At 42.5% G+C, this 15,138-nt stretch overlaps 1 non-coding gene across 1 annotated transcript; it reads left to right on the top strand.

The window, feature by feature from the left end:
- Window positions 1-14,546: 14,546 nt before the first annotated feature.
- trnam-cau (transfer RNA methionine (anticodon CAU)) lies at window positions 14,547-14,619 on the top strand. The gene has a single exon. It is a non-coding gene; the product is annotated as a tRNA-Met (tRNA).
- Window positions 14,620-15,138: the final 519 nt, after the last annotated feature.

Here is a 15,138-nt window from a genome sequence, read left to right as displayed (position 1 = left end):
ATCCCTTTGACCGAAAGTGCTGCCCAGGTCAATCAATCACTTTCCACCGTTTGATGCAGCAACAAAGCTGGAAATTTCACCTCAGATCCTCTCAAACTGCTGCTTTCACTCCAGGTCAGATCAATAATTTCGCTGCTTCCTTTTCTCTCTCTTACAGTTAACTTGGTGGCGATTGTGATCCTGTCCCGAGGAAAGTGCGGTCTCTCCAAATGTATCAGTGTCTACCTGGTGGGAATGGCAGTGGCCGATCTTCTGGTCGTTATCACTGATCCGATATTGAGTCAGATTACTTCGATTTATTTCACAATGTCATTCCTGGACATCACTCCCGTGTGTAGTTTTGTTATAGTCTTGAGTTTTGTAACCACGAATGTTTCTGTTTGGTTCACGGTCGCTTTCACCTTTGATCGTTTTGTGGCCATTTGTTGTGAGAAGCTGAAAACTAAATATTGCACCGAGAGAACGGCGGCTGTGGTTCTGGGAACAGTGAGTGTGCTGGGCTGTTTGGTGAATGTCCCCTGGTACTTTACCAATGAACCTTTATATATAATTAATAATGCTCCCTGGTTTTGTGTGAGTAAACTGAGCTTCCGTACTTCCCCCACATGGGCCGCATTTGACATGTTTCACCTCATTTTAACCCCTTGTCTCCCGTTCTGTCTGATTTTGCTGCTCAATGTTCTGACAGTCAGGCGTATTTTAATGTCCAGTCGAGTCCGCAGGGGACTCCGGGGCCGCAGCAATGGAGAGAATCGGAGTGATCCAGAGATGGAGAACCGAAAGAAATCCATCATTTTGCTCTTCAGTATCTCGGGTAGTTTTATACTGTTGTGGCTGACATATGTTGTATTTTTCATTTATGTGCGAATTGCAGACATTCGGTCTTATTACTCCTTCACTGACCCTGGTTATATCTCAGAACAGACATCAAAGATGCTGCGGCTTCTCAGTTCCTGCACAAACACGTGTATTTATGTCCTGACCCAGACTAAATTCAGAGAGGAGCTGAAGAACGCGGTGAAATACCCACTCAATCAAATTGTTAATTTAGTGAAATCATCGAAAGCGCTGAAGGGTTTCAAGCACTAGAACTAAATCCCATTTCATACTCCATCCCCTACACTTCCCAGGGGATGGAAAGTACATTTTATATTAGCAGCACAGAGCCCTGAAATGATCTTAAATCTGATTCTGAGATTATATTTTATTGATAATCTCACCTATTGAGGCGGGATTTTCTTTGCAGACAACACGTGAATTGTTGTTCAAAACGACGGCACCAAAGAGCTCAGCTGGACTTTAATTAACTGACCGCAAGACAAAATGGGCAAAGCTGGAAATCAAATTCACTTCTGTGGACCTGATCAGGATGTGTGTCCTTCACATAAATGGTGAGAAAGATGGAGAGGGGAAGGGAGAGAGGGAGAGAGAGAGGGGAGACAGAGAGAGGGACAGAGAGAGAGAGGGGAGGGGGAGAACGGGAGACAGAGAGAGAGTGAGAAAGAAGGAGTGAGGGAGCGAGAAAGAGGGAGAGAATGGGAGAGGGAATTGGAGAGAGACAGAGACAGAGAGAGGGAGACAGAGAAAATGAGAGAGGGAGAGTCAGAGACAAAGAGATTTGGAGAGAGACAGAGAAAGAGAGACAGAGAAAGAGAGACAAAGGGGAAGAGAGAGGGAAAGGGCGAGAGAGGGTGGGAGAGAAAGATGGAGAGAAAGAAGGAGAGGCAGAGAGACAGAGAGGGAGATATAGAGAGAGGGAAGCGAGGGAAAGAGAAAGACAGAGAGAGAGAGACAGAGAGAGTGGCACATAGATAGACCGAGAGAGAGACAGAGAGGGAGACCAGGAGAAAGACAAAGAGAGAGGCAGGGAGAGAGAGACACAGAGAGAATGAGAGACAGAGAGGGCAGAGAAAGCGAAATAAACAGATAGATAGAGAGGCAGAGGGAGAGAGACGAGAGACAGAGAGAAGGACAAACAGAGAGAGAACACAAGGACAACATAAATGTACCAATTAGAAAAGTGCAGAAATAAAGAGAGGCAGAGACAGAGTTATTCAGAGACGGAGAGAAATAAAGAGTAAGTTATTAAGACAAGAGAGAAAAATAAAGAGAGAAAGAAAGTATATATATATACATATATATATATTTATACTTTCTTTCTCCATATATCATGAGAGAGAGACACTGCCAAATAATTACAAAGGAGAGGAGAGGTTAATAGACAGAAGAAATCAATTCAAAATAACTAGAGACTGAGCAAGATTCAGAGCAAGAGAGTGTCAGACATAAAACGACAAAGAGAAAGAGAAAAAGAGGAACAGGAAGCAGGGAGAAAATGGAAAACAGGAGAGATGGGGAGAAATACAAATATTAAAACAGAGACTGAGAGAGATGGAATGAAATACAGAAACAGATGCAAAGAAGAGTTCGAGAATTCAAATCGAAACAGAGAGAAAGAAGTAGACAGAAGCAGTGCTGGAGAGAGTGAGAAGCATCAGAATGATACAAAGACAGATGGAAAGGGAAGGAGGAAGAGACAGATAGAAAGAAGGAAAACGGAAAAGTAGATCCACAGAGAGAAACAAGGAGAGAGGTGATGCCGGGAGGCTGCACAACAAAGTCACCCAGCCTTGTGTACCTGACCCTAACCATTACTTACTGCAGGAGTTTCCCAGCTGCTCTGTGTCGTAAAAAAATCATCTGATAAACGAAAGCCTGAGATTAAATCGGCTTCAGCATGTCTGAAGGAAAAGGACGATTAAAAGGAGAAAGGGCTGTTAGAAGGATTGTTAACGACACGTTGTGAAAGATCACACAGCAGAGGATAGATCACCATCGCAATAATAACGATTCCAGGAGGGCTGGAGATGGTTTGAACTCCTGCCGGCTTGACTTGGTTACGTTGTGGACACTGAGAGAAAACAAGTGAAGTGTCAATCAATCTTGGGTTGTATTTGTAGGAAACTATTTTTGATAAGCTAACGCCCCAGAGGTGTGGTTCTATGTTACAAAGAAGCTGGGCAGAAGTTGAGTGGGGAGAGACACAGATCCACCACTGCTGCTCCAAACTCACATTTCGCTTCCTGGCAGCACCACCTCACCTGGAATCTTCATGACTGCTCGCAACCTCCCAGCTTGATGCCTCGATGATGGTTTACAGGTTGCCTGTGAAGCAGATGACCTGGATGCCAGAGTAAGGCAGGCGACACTACAACAGGATCCATCAAAACGCCTGGAATCTTCCAGGCAAGCTTGAGTCAACCATAAGGATATAACTTTCGTTATCAGCTTAGTGGAAGATAGACATTGGATTTCCAAACGGTTATGCATTTTGGGAATTCAGAATGTGTAGTTTCATTGGTGTTAAAGCAATTCTAAATCGGGTATAATCCCAAGATGTTGATTAAATTCAAATGTAAAATTTTCTAGTGCATTAAGAATAATAAATGATTGTTTTGTTCATAAAGCCATGGTTTGTGCCTGAAGTTTCTTGAGGAGAAAGAGCCCATTATTTAAATATAAATTTTAACCTTTTGGAGATAAAAAGGCACTGCCCCAAATTAAAGTGTAAAATCACTTTGCACCTTTTTATTCCTCCATCTCTACCATGTGTAACTTTCCCAGTGAGCTGCTGGGATTCTGTAATAAATCATAATGTACTCTTACCCCTTCTGCTGTCTTACCAAACTGGGCAGAGTCCCGCAGCACTCTCCTGTTATGTTACTGTTACAAGTCCGGTTATTGTTTCAGATTAAAGAAAAATATGAATAATGGAGAAATGAACCAAATCCTAGATCAGAACTGCATTCAGATTGAGACCAATTTTACTCTGATTTATTTAATAGAAGCTAGAATTGCAAACACGACACAAAATGACTCATTTGACCTTTCCTCCGAATGCCTGGTCTTTCCTTCTCCAGACGCATTACGTCCAAATAACCAAATGTTAATCCATTTTTTTGCAGATGTTCACATTTTGGTCCTTGATTTCCTCACCGCTCCGCTGTATTTATGTTAAACACCAGCTAGTGCCAGTCTCACTCCGTTTGTATCTTTAACTATCGTTCAACAGTGATTTAACAGGAACAGCAAATGAACCCTCTCCGGGTCTCACAACACAGCTTGCTTCATCTTGCCCCTCAGTAAGATGGCTGCCTTATTGGTGGCCATTAGGTTTCAGGATCAAGGCGCCCAATTTGTTTAAGCTTCATGGCGGCCAATTTGTTCAATATGACCATCTTGTCCCCCAGTAATTTGGCCGCCTTGCCCCTCAGTTAAATGGCCGCCTTGCCCCTCAGTTAAATTGCTGCCTTGCCCCTCAGTAAGATGTCCAGCTTGCCCCTCAGTAAGATGACTGCCTTACTGGTGTCCATTGTGTTTCAGGTTCATGACATTGAAGTTGTTGTTCATAGATTTAAGGTTTCATGGTAACTATGGCACAAGAGGAGGCCTTTCGCCCCACTGTGCCTGTGCCAGCTCTTTGAAAGGGCTGTCGAATTCGTCCCATTTCCCCCTTTGCTCTTTCCCCACATCCTTTATGGAGGCTTTGTAATAGTAGTTGTATTATGCAAATACATATATATGTAATAATGCAAATTGATGTTGTAGTAGTTGCTGTAAGAAATAAATACAAGTTGTTATCGATTAAGATTGTCTCTCAATCTTTTACTACTTAGATTCTTCTCCTTTATAAACTGGGCTTTGTTTCTGTGTAATTGAATGTTGCTGAGAGATTGTCCCTGTAACTGATGAGGGATCTTGCCGTGCGTTCGGTTTTTTAAAAAGCTTTTTGCTTTGACTCTTTTGAATGTCATGAATTTGTATGAACTCTTTGGCTGATTGGAAAAAGCCACAAACTGTAAGTTAACCACAAACTACAGGCTTTCTCTCCACAGGGCACTGACCGAGGCCTTTGACACAGGTTGCACCCAATGGGACTCACGTGAGTTTTGTCTGGGTCACTGTGGGATCAATGGGAGCACTGTGGGGTCACAGGTTGCTGTGGGATCACTGGGACACTTCAGGTTAACTTGGGTATTTTGGGATCACTGGGACACTGTGGGATCAGTGGGACACTGTGGAATCATTGGGTTAATGTGGGAGCGCTGGGACACTGGCGACCACTTTGTTTAAGTTGACCGCCTTAATGGCCGCCATTTCATTTCAGCTTCATGGTGTTGCAGGAGGAATTTAATTACCCATTCCATGTAATATGTAATATATATATATATATATAAAACACGTTATTTCATAAGCACAAGTTGTTGTATGTAAATAAAGTCTCTCCAACGTTTACACAAATGCAGTTTGGATACTGGTACCTCTGGGTGCACCGTGGAATCACTGGGTGCACGGTGGGGACACTGGGGGCACCGTGGAATCACTGGGTCACGCTGCGTGCACTGTGGGATCACTGGGTGCACTGTGGATCATTGGGACACTGTGCATGACTGGAGCAATATCACGAATGCACTGTGGTATCAATGGTTCACTCTGCAATCACTGTGGGACCACTGGGTGCACTTTAGATCACTGGGACACCGTGGATCAATGGGGCACTATCACTGGGTGCACTGTGGGATCACTTGGTCACTGTGGGAACACTGTGGGATATTTAATTATCCAGATGGGCCGAATGGCCTGTTTCGGTGACGTGCTGAATTCTATGTAATATTTATATAAAGATATATTGTATTGTATTTTATATAAAGATGTGGTGTTGTAAAACAGAAATAGTAGTCAGGCCGAATGGACACGGTACTGTGCTGTACTGTACATTCGATGTTAAATATACATACATATAATATTTGATTATATATTGTATAATATTTTCTACTCCAGAAGTTGTTGTCAAATAAGAAATTCAGGGGAACTTCTTGACCCAGATGGGCTGAATGGCCTGTTTCTGTGCCGCGCTATATTCTATGTAAAATATATATCAAGATAAGTACGGGGTTAAATTCGATAATCCCCGAATCCGGGCGCGGGGGTCGATTAACCCCCACGTGATTAACCTGCACCCGGTCATTGAGATGCAGACAGCCCGTGAGATTGGTGCTGTCTGGTGATTTCCCTGATTCCTGCGAGCAGTCAGGCCTGGCTGAGCTGTTGAGCGGCTTCTCACCAGCAGGGGGCCACGATATTGCGTAAGTGGCCAGCACCTCTTAAAGGCAGGCTGCACCTCTGAAAGGCAGGCTGCACCTCTTAAAGGCAGCCTGACCTCACAAAGTCAAACATTTGATTCAGATACAAACCTCCGGGGTAATTTCTTCTCCTCCAGTTCTGATTGGAAGCTTCTTTTGAATTAAACAGACCATTGCTTAAAATGACTGGCTCCCAGTCACTGTTTTGAAACCATTTATCAGCCTGTCCTTTTCAAACTGGTGAGTCTGTTTGGAATCTCTGAGAATGTTAATCAGGTCGACAGTTTCCATAGTTAGTGAAAAAATGACAACAAAGAACCAGAATGTTCGAAAGTTCTCTCACAGTTTCGTACAGTATTTGTGAATTATTTATTATTTTCTTTTGCAGTAAGGATCTCGTTGAGCTTTACAGTAAAACTGTTGTCTTGCTGCTACTATTTGTTTGTTCTCTTATTGTTTCATCAATTTGTTGGGCAGTTAAAGTCTAAAACAAGGTCTCGTGTAATGTGAATCTGTCACCCTCTGAAGAGCAGGCACTATTAGGCACTGGATGGAACGAGTGGGCTGAGATAATCTGAAGAGGTTTCACTGTTCATTACCTGGAGCCCTTCAAATGTTACATTGATATCAGGACAAGCGGAAACGCTGATACATTGGGAGTGAAGCCTCACCTAACAGAGGAGCTGCTTTTTCAAGCTTAGAAATACAGCTGATTTGAAATCAGCAAAATTTCACTTCATGAAAGTCGGCAAAAAGGCAACTATCTCTGAACTGTCGCCACTATCTGAAAAACACAGATATTTTACTGATCGGGGAACAATGATCTTGTTCAAACCATACAAATTACAAATCAATCCTATTTTTTTAAAAATAACGATCTGATATAAATCATTCTCCAACCAAACAAAGGCACCAAACATTCCCAGGATATTGAGAGATTAAATGAGTGGGTAAAACTGTGGCAAATGGAGTTCAATGAGGGGAAATGTGAGGTTATCCACTTCGGATCTGAGAAAGATAGATCAGAGAGTTTTCTAAATGGTGAGGAGCTCGGAACTGTGGAGGAGCAGAGAGATTTAGGGGTCCAAGTACAGAAATCATTAAAAGCTAGTGGACAGTTACAAAAATAATTAAAAAGGCTAAAAGAATGTCGGCCTTTATTTCTCGAGGGCTGGAATATAAAGGGGTGGAAGTTATGTTCCAGCTGTACTGAGCTCTGGTTAGAGCCCATCTGAAGGACTGCATTCAGTTCTGGGCACTGCACCTCAGGAAGGATATATTGGCCTTGGAAGGGCTGCAGCGCAGATTCACCAGAATTATACCGGAGCTAAAAGGGTTAAATGATGAGGACAGGTTGCATGGACAAGGCTTGTATTCCCCTGAATATAGAAGATTATGGGATGATCTAATTGAGGTGTTTAGGATGATTAAAGGAACTAATAGGGTAGATAGAGAAAAAAACGATTTCCTCTGGTGGGTCATCGACAACAATGGTAAAAATAGAGCTCGGCCGTGCAGGGTTGATGTCAGCAATCACTTATTCACACAAAGGGTAGTGGGAATCTGGAACTCTCTCCCACAAAAGTCTGTTGAGGCGGGGGGTCAAGACGAAATTTCGAAACAGAGATCGCTAGATTTTTGTTAGGCAAAACTATTACGGATTTAGGAACCAAGGCGGTTGAATGAAGTTAAGATGCAGATCTAATTAAATGGCGGAACAGGCTCAACGAGCTGAATGGTGTATTACTGTTCCTATGTAACTTTCTCGAGGGGCTGAATGGCCTCCACCTGTTCCCATGTAACAGAATCGAGGGACTGATTGGCCTCCTCCTGTGCCTACCTAACATGCTCGAGGGGCTGATTGGCCTTCAGTTCCTGTATAACATGCTCGAGGGGCTGAATGGCCTCCTCTTCCCACTTAACAGGCTCGAGTAGCTGAATGGCGTCCAGTTCCTGTGAAACAGGCTCGAGGGACACAATGTAATAGGACCATGATGCTGAATGGCCTTCAGTTCCCGTATAACAGTATCGAGGGGCTGAATGGCCTCCTCCTGTTGCTATCCGACAGGCTCGAGAGGTTGATTGGCCTCCAGTTCCTGGATAAAAGGGCTGAATGGACTCCTCCTTTTCCTGTGTAACAGCCTTGAGGGGGTGAATGTTCTCTCGAATCAGGAACTGTCCCTCTCGATTGGAAAATTGCACATATCACTCCGCTTTTTAAGGAAGAAGAGAGAGGGAAACCTGGGAACTATCAACCAGTTAGCTTAAGATCTGTTGTGGGGAAAATGCTGGAGTCTATAATTAAGGATAGGGTGACTGAACACCTCGAGAATTTTCAGTTAATCAGAAAGAGCCAGCATGGATTTGTGAAAGGTAGATCGTGCCTGACAAATCTGAATGAATTTTTTGAAGAGGTGACTAAAGTAGTGGACAGGGGAATGTCAATGGATATTATTTATATGGACTTCCAGAAGGCATTTGATAAGGTCACAAATAAGAGACTGTTAGGTAACATAGAAGCCCATGGAATCGAGGGAAAAGTACGGACTTGGTTCGGAAGTTGGCTGAACGAAAAGCGACAGAGAGTAGGGATTATGGGTAGGTCCTCACATTGGCAGGATGTGACTAGTGGAGTCCCGCAGGGATCTGTCTTGGGGCCTCAATTATTTACAATATTTATTAACGACATAGATGATGGCACAGAAAGTCTCATATCTAAGTTTGCCGATGACACAAAGATTGGTGGCATTGTAAGCAGTGTAGATGAAAACATAAAATTACAAAGCGTTATTGATAGATTAGGTGAATGGGCAAAACTGTGGCAAATGGAATTCAGTGTAGACAAATGTGAGGTCATCCACTTTGGATCAAAAAAGGATAGAACAGGGTACTTTCTAAATGGTAAAAAGTTAAAAACAGTGGATGTCCAAATGGACTTCCGGTTCAGGTACACCGATCATTGAAAATTAAGTTTAGTGACTTAAGCCTTTCTTCATAACTTAGCCGCTGTAGTCCTTGAATCATCCTGATCATTCTCACCTGAGCCCTTTCTAATGCATCTAATGGTTTTTGAGGTAGTCATTAAAACAGCATCTTATTCTAAAATTGGCATTGCCATTGATCTGTACAATACCAATATAAGGTACTGACTTGTAATCCATTGCCCTCCAGATGCACTGCAGTAACTGATTTTGGTTATTTGCTTATGCAGCTGTCTCATACTACCTACCTTCAGGGTATGGTTATTGATCACCCAAATTCTTTTCATTTTCAGCCTCTGCCAGTGGAGGACAAGTCACTGTTTATTTTTGGTCACATGGTGAGCAGATTGGTGGTCCTCCTGCCATGTCTACTCCTGGGCCTGGAAAATTCTGCCAGCCACAGGTCCAGAAAGCATAGGATCATCAAGCGGGATTTCACTGCCTAGATTTCACGATTTGATTCATGCCCAAGTGACCCTTGAATGCCAACATGCAGTGTCTACTGATTAACCGGATGCCTTCCATGACTGGTGGGCACCAGGTGGTATTTTTGTTTTGACTTCTCCTGACTTCACTGTTTTGGTTTAATTTGTCTAAAGATAAATTTGGATGGGCCACCCTTCCTTGAATTTCTAGTGGTGCCCTCCCTGCGTGGGGAGCACTTGATGTATCCCTGTGGGGTTAGATGTTGCCCATTTCCACACATTCATCTCAAAGTTCATCTTATACATGTTTACTGTTATCTCTTCCTATATGCACAATCCTATATCTATAATTAAAATCTTATCTGCTATATTTCAGCATAATTGGTCCGAGACTATCTGAAGATAATCGTTCTTTCATTACCTGCACATGCACCTTTGTATTATTAGAAAATGTAATACTACTACAGCCTATTCACAAATATTGTGAATAGTAGGGGTTCCAGACCCTGTGTGAAATACCACTGGACAGTTCTTGACACCTCATTATAGAAAGAATATTAGAGCTATGGAAAGAATACAACAAAGAATAATATTGGGAATTAAAGGTTAAATTTATGAAGAAAGGCTCAAAAAATTGGTGTTTTTTTTCCATTGAAACAGAGAAAATTAAGGGGAATGTAATTTGGGTTTTCAAAATTATGGAAGGTGTTTTAAAGGTAAACAGTAAAAGCTTATTTCCAGTGGTTAGTAAATTGGTACCGGGCTAGACTCAGGGTTATCACTGGAAGGAAGTTTTTCACATTATGATAACAAGGAATGTTTAATCACAAGTATCTATTGAGGCAGGCACCATAATGTTATTTAAAATAGAATTAAATAGGTATTTGAAAAGGAAGAATATGGAAGGATAGGGAAAACTCGATTAAAGGGCTGGCACCGGCACAAGCACGACGGGCTAAATGAACTTGGTCTGTATTGTAATTTCCATCAACATCCTTTGAAAATGCCAGTGTAGTATATCTTAGTTGTGTGCAGAGCAGTTTTTTTTAAAATTTAAATTGCTGTCCTTCAGTACCACATTGCTTTTGGGGTGTCAAAGTTTGCAGTTTCCTTGCATAATGTTACTTTCTCTGATAATAGAGCACATCTACAAAAAAGCACCGTGAAAAAAAATAGCATTGAATGCAAGTTGTTGTTAAAGTAGTTCAGGTGTTGCTATTTTTGCCTGTTACTTAGGTGTATGTAGATCTGTATAGGACTTCTGTGACCAGATCAAGAAAGGATGTGAAATCTGTGCAGGTATAGAATCTTATGCTGGCTTACCATACGTTCAGCAGCCGTTCCATCATAGAAATAATTCTTTGATGTAACGCAAGCAAATCCATTTGTACTGAATGTTCACTCCAGTCAAAATGTTTAAAAAGCATATTTGTAGTAGAGAATTAGGCACTGCTGTTCTTGTAATCAGTTTCACTAACAGAACTGCAACACTGTCCAGATCCCATTGAGCACCTTCAGGGAGATGCAGGCTCCAGCCTTTGAAGAAGAGCACCTCATGCATTTTATGTGGGGGACTTGAAGTCCAGTTTAAAGGTTGGCTGAAAAAAATGGTGCTCACAGATTCACAAATTGAAGTACACTCTCAGCCTTCCCCATGCTCAAATCCAATGTGTTGTACCGTTTTTGTTCCTGTGTCATAGTAATTCCTTCAGCAGAGACTGCATTAAGCTGGAACTGTATTATAGAGGTAAGTACTTGGAACTTTAGGTGTCCCCAGACTAATGTATTATACTACAGACTATGGTCACGTACACAACCTTATTCCACATCTCTACTTGGTCGTATGACCATTTACTTTGTGATGTACACTGGTGAATCACTTTGCAGTTACCATGAACCAGTTGTACCTTTTGTTTGACTGCAACGTTGTGAAAACCATGGAGGGGGGAGCTTCAATGCTGCAGATACTAGAGGGTTAAATCTTCTGTTTCTGAACTCTAGTATGATAGCAATAACTGTCTCCCCTTTTCTATTCGGCATCCTTTTGGTATTAAACTGCTATGCTGATGTTTAAACGTCTTTCTAATCAGCGCAGGATACTATTGCTCAATTTTCTGTATTAATCTTACTGCTGCTTGCAGCTTTCAGTTCCTTGTGTATAAAATAATCAAGAAGGCTAATGGAATGCTGGCCTTTATATCTGGAGGACTAGAGTACAAGGGGGCAGATGTTGTGCTGCAGCTATACAAAACCCTGGTTAGACCGCACCTGGAGTACTGTGAGCAGTTCTGGGCACCGCACCTTCAGAAGGACATATTGGCCTTGGAGGGAGTGCAGCGTAGGTTTACTCGAATGATACCCGGACTTCAAGCATTAAGTCACAAGGAGAGATTACACAATGTGGTAGTATTCTCTAGAGTTTCGAAGGTTAAGGGGTGATCTGATCGAACTTTATAAGATATTAAGGGGAACTATTTCCGCTGGTTGGGGATTCTAGGAGTTGGGGGCACAATATAAAAATTAGAGCCAGACCTTTAAGGAGTGAGATTAGAAAACATTTCGACACACGTAAATGGTGGTAGAAGTTTGGAACTCTCTTCTGCAAACGACAATTGATACTAGCTCAATTGCTAAATTTCAATGTGAGATCGATAGTGTTTTGGCAACCAAAGGTATTAAGGGATATGGGCCAAAGGCAGGTATATGGAGTTAGATCACAGATCAGCCATGATCTTATCAAATGGCGGATCAGGCACGAGAGGCTGAATGGCCTAACCTGTTCCTATGTTCCGATGAATGGCCTCTTTTATCTGTGAAACGGGCTCGAGGGGCTGAATGGCCTCCTCCTCTTCCTGTCGAACAGCCTTGAGGTACTTGCCGCTATTACGTCCAACGTGGCTGCCGTAATCACCTCCATTTTATCCAAGATCGCCGTCGTGCTCACCGCCATTTTGTCCAATATGGCCGCCGTACTTACCGCCATTTTTACCAATATGGCCGCCATGCTTGCCGCCATTTTGTCCAAGATGTCCTTCGTACTTGCCGCTACTTTGTCCATGATGGCCACCGTACATGCGGCCATTTTTTTCAAGATGGCCGCTGTAGATTTAGTCTGGATGGTGTTAAGAAGCACCAAGGGGCAGAAAACACTGGTGGGAGTTGTCTATAGGCCTCTAAATGTAGTGCTAATATAGGGGTCGGCAACAAACAGGAAATTAGAGATGCATGTAATCATGGGTGCCTTTAATCTACATATCGACTGGCCAAACCCAATTACCAATAATACTGTGGAGGATGAATTCCTGGAGTGTGCACGAGATGATATTTTAGACCAGTGCGATGAAGAGCCAACTGGGGAACAGTCTATCCTTGATTGGGTATTGTGCAATGAGAAGGGGTTAATTAATAATCTTGTTGTGCGGGGTCCTCTTGGGAAGAGTGACCATAACATGATAGAATTCGTCATTAAGATGGAAAGTGAAGTAGTCCAATCCGAAACTAGGGTCCTAAATCTAAACAAAGGAAACTACGAAGGTATGAGGAGTGAGTTGGCTATGATAGATTGGGAAACTTCATTAAAAGGCATGACGGTGGATAGGCAATGGCTAACATTTTAGGAACGAATGTATAAATTGCAACAGTTTTTGGCATAAAAACACAAATGGGTAAGTGGCCCAACCATGGCTAACATAAGTAATTAAGGATAGTATTAGATCCAAAGAGGAGTCATATAAAATGCCAGAAAAAGTAGCAAGCCTGAAGATTGGGAGCAGTTTAGAAGTCAACAAAAAAGCACCAAGCGATTGATTAAGAGGGTAAAATAGAGTATGAGAGTAAACGTGCAAGGAACATAAAAGTGGACTGTAAAAGCTTCTACAAGTATGTGAAAAGAAAAAGATTAGTGAAGACAAAAGTAGGTCCATTACATTCAGAAACGGGAGGATTTATAATGGGGAACAAGGAGATGGCAGAACAATTAAACAAATACTTTGGTTCTGTCTTCACAGAAGAGGACACAAATAACTTCCCAGAAATGCTAGGGACTAGTGAGAAAGAGGAATTAAAGGAAATTAGTATTAGTAAACGAATAGTGCTGGAGAAATCAATAGGACTGAAAGCCGATAAAACCCCAGGGCCTGATAATCTGCATCCCAGAGCACTGAAAGAGGTAGTCATGGAAATAATGAATGCATTAGTCGTCATCTTCCAAAATTTTATAGATTATGGAACAGTTCCTACAGATTGGAGGGTGGCAAATATAAACCCACTATTTAAAAAAGGAAGGAGAGAGAAAACAGGGAACTACGGACCGGTTAGCCTAACATCAGTAGTAGGGAAAATGTGAGAGTCTATTATAAAGGATGTGATAACAGGACACTCAGAAAATATCAACGGGATTAGACAAAGTCAACATGGATTTGTGAAAGGGAAATCATGTTTGACAAACCTACTGGAGTTTTTTGAGGATGTAACTGGCAGAATAGACAAGGGAGAACCAGTGGATGTGTTTCATTTGGATTTTCAGAAGGCTTTTGATAAAGTCCCACATATAAGTGTGCAAAATTAAAACACATGGGATTGGTGGCAATATACTTTGAGCCAGAATTAAACCAGCGATTTTCCTTTCAAGTTTTAACCTCTACAAGTTTTGTGCACTACCAGCTGAGCTATGGAAGGGAAGCAGCAAATGTTCCTCTCTTTAGTGATTGTTCACCGTGCGCCTTTTGACACTCCCGGACTCGTGGAATCGCGTGGGCATGACTGAGACTCACTCGGTACCTGCTCATACCGCAGCGCTGTGGGAGTGTGTGCTCCTAATTACTTGCAGCACCCTGGGCCAGTTGAGCAATGAAAAACGTGTCTGACCAGAATTCAGGAGATTGTTGGTTCGATTTCCACCTGGATGGATGTTTTTTCAAACTGCCAATTACGTTATGACTTTACACCTTGCAAACTGTCCGACTTGGTAGTGCTGCCTGGACATTTATGCTTCAAGTGTCTTCTTAGCGCAGCAGGCAGCGCGTCAGTCTCATAATCTGAAGGTCCTGAGTTCTATCCTCAGAGAAGGCATAATTAAGCTTTTTTTTTCATCTTTGCTCAAGACCAAAATCAAGAATTTTTGCTTCCTGCAGCACACCAAAAGATTTGCTGCCCCTTGACCTCTGTGTGCCATCGCACGCAGTGAAGCTTAAGAAGTACATGGACCATGGGCTCGCTGAAAACTGACGCCACTTTTTTTCTGGACAATTGACCCAAGTCAAAAGGTGTGTGGAGAATGCAACAATCTATACTGCTATCTCTCACATGCTCAGCGAGAATCATATAAAGGTTACAGCACGGAATGAGGCCATTCGGCCTATCGAGTCCGCACCGGCTCTATGCACGAGCAACCCAGCTAGTTCCACTCCCCCGCCCCATCCCCGTCGCCCTGAAAATGATTTCCTTTCCACGATTGAATCATCCCCTCGGGCAGTGCATTCCAGATCCTAACTGCTCGCTGTGTAAAAAAGTTTTTCCTCATGTCACCTTTAATTCTTTTGCCAATCACCTTAATTCTATTTCCTCTGGTCCTTGACCCTTCCACCAATG

This window comes from Heptranchias perlo, unplaced genomic scaffold (genome assembly GCF_035084215.1).
Source record: "Heptranchias perlo isolate sHepPer1 unplaced genomic scaffold, sHepPer1.hap1 HAP1_SCAFFOLD_52, whole genome shotgun sequence".
Lineage (NCBI taxonomy): Eukaryota > Metazoa > Chordata > Chondrichthyes > Hexanchiformes > Hexanchidae > Heptranchias > Heptranchias perlo.
The sequence above is the reverse complement of the archived record's forward strand: the minus strand, read 5'-3'. Positions and strand labels throughout refer to the sequence as shown.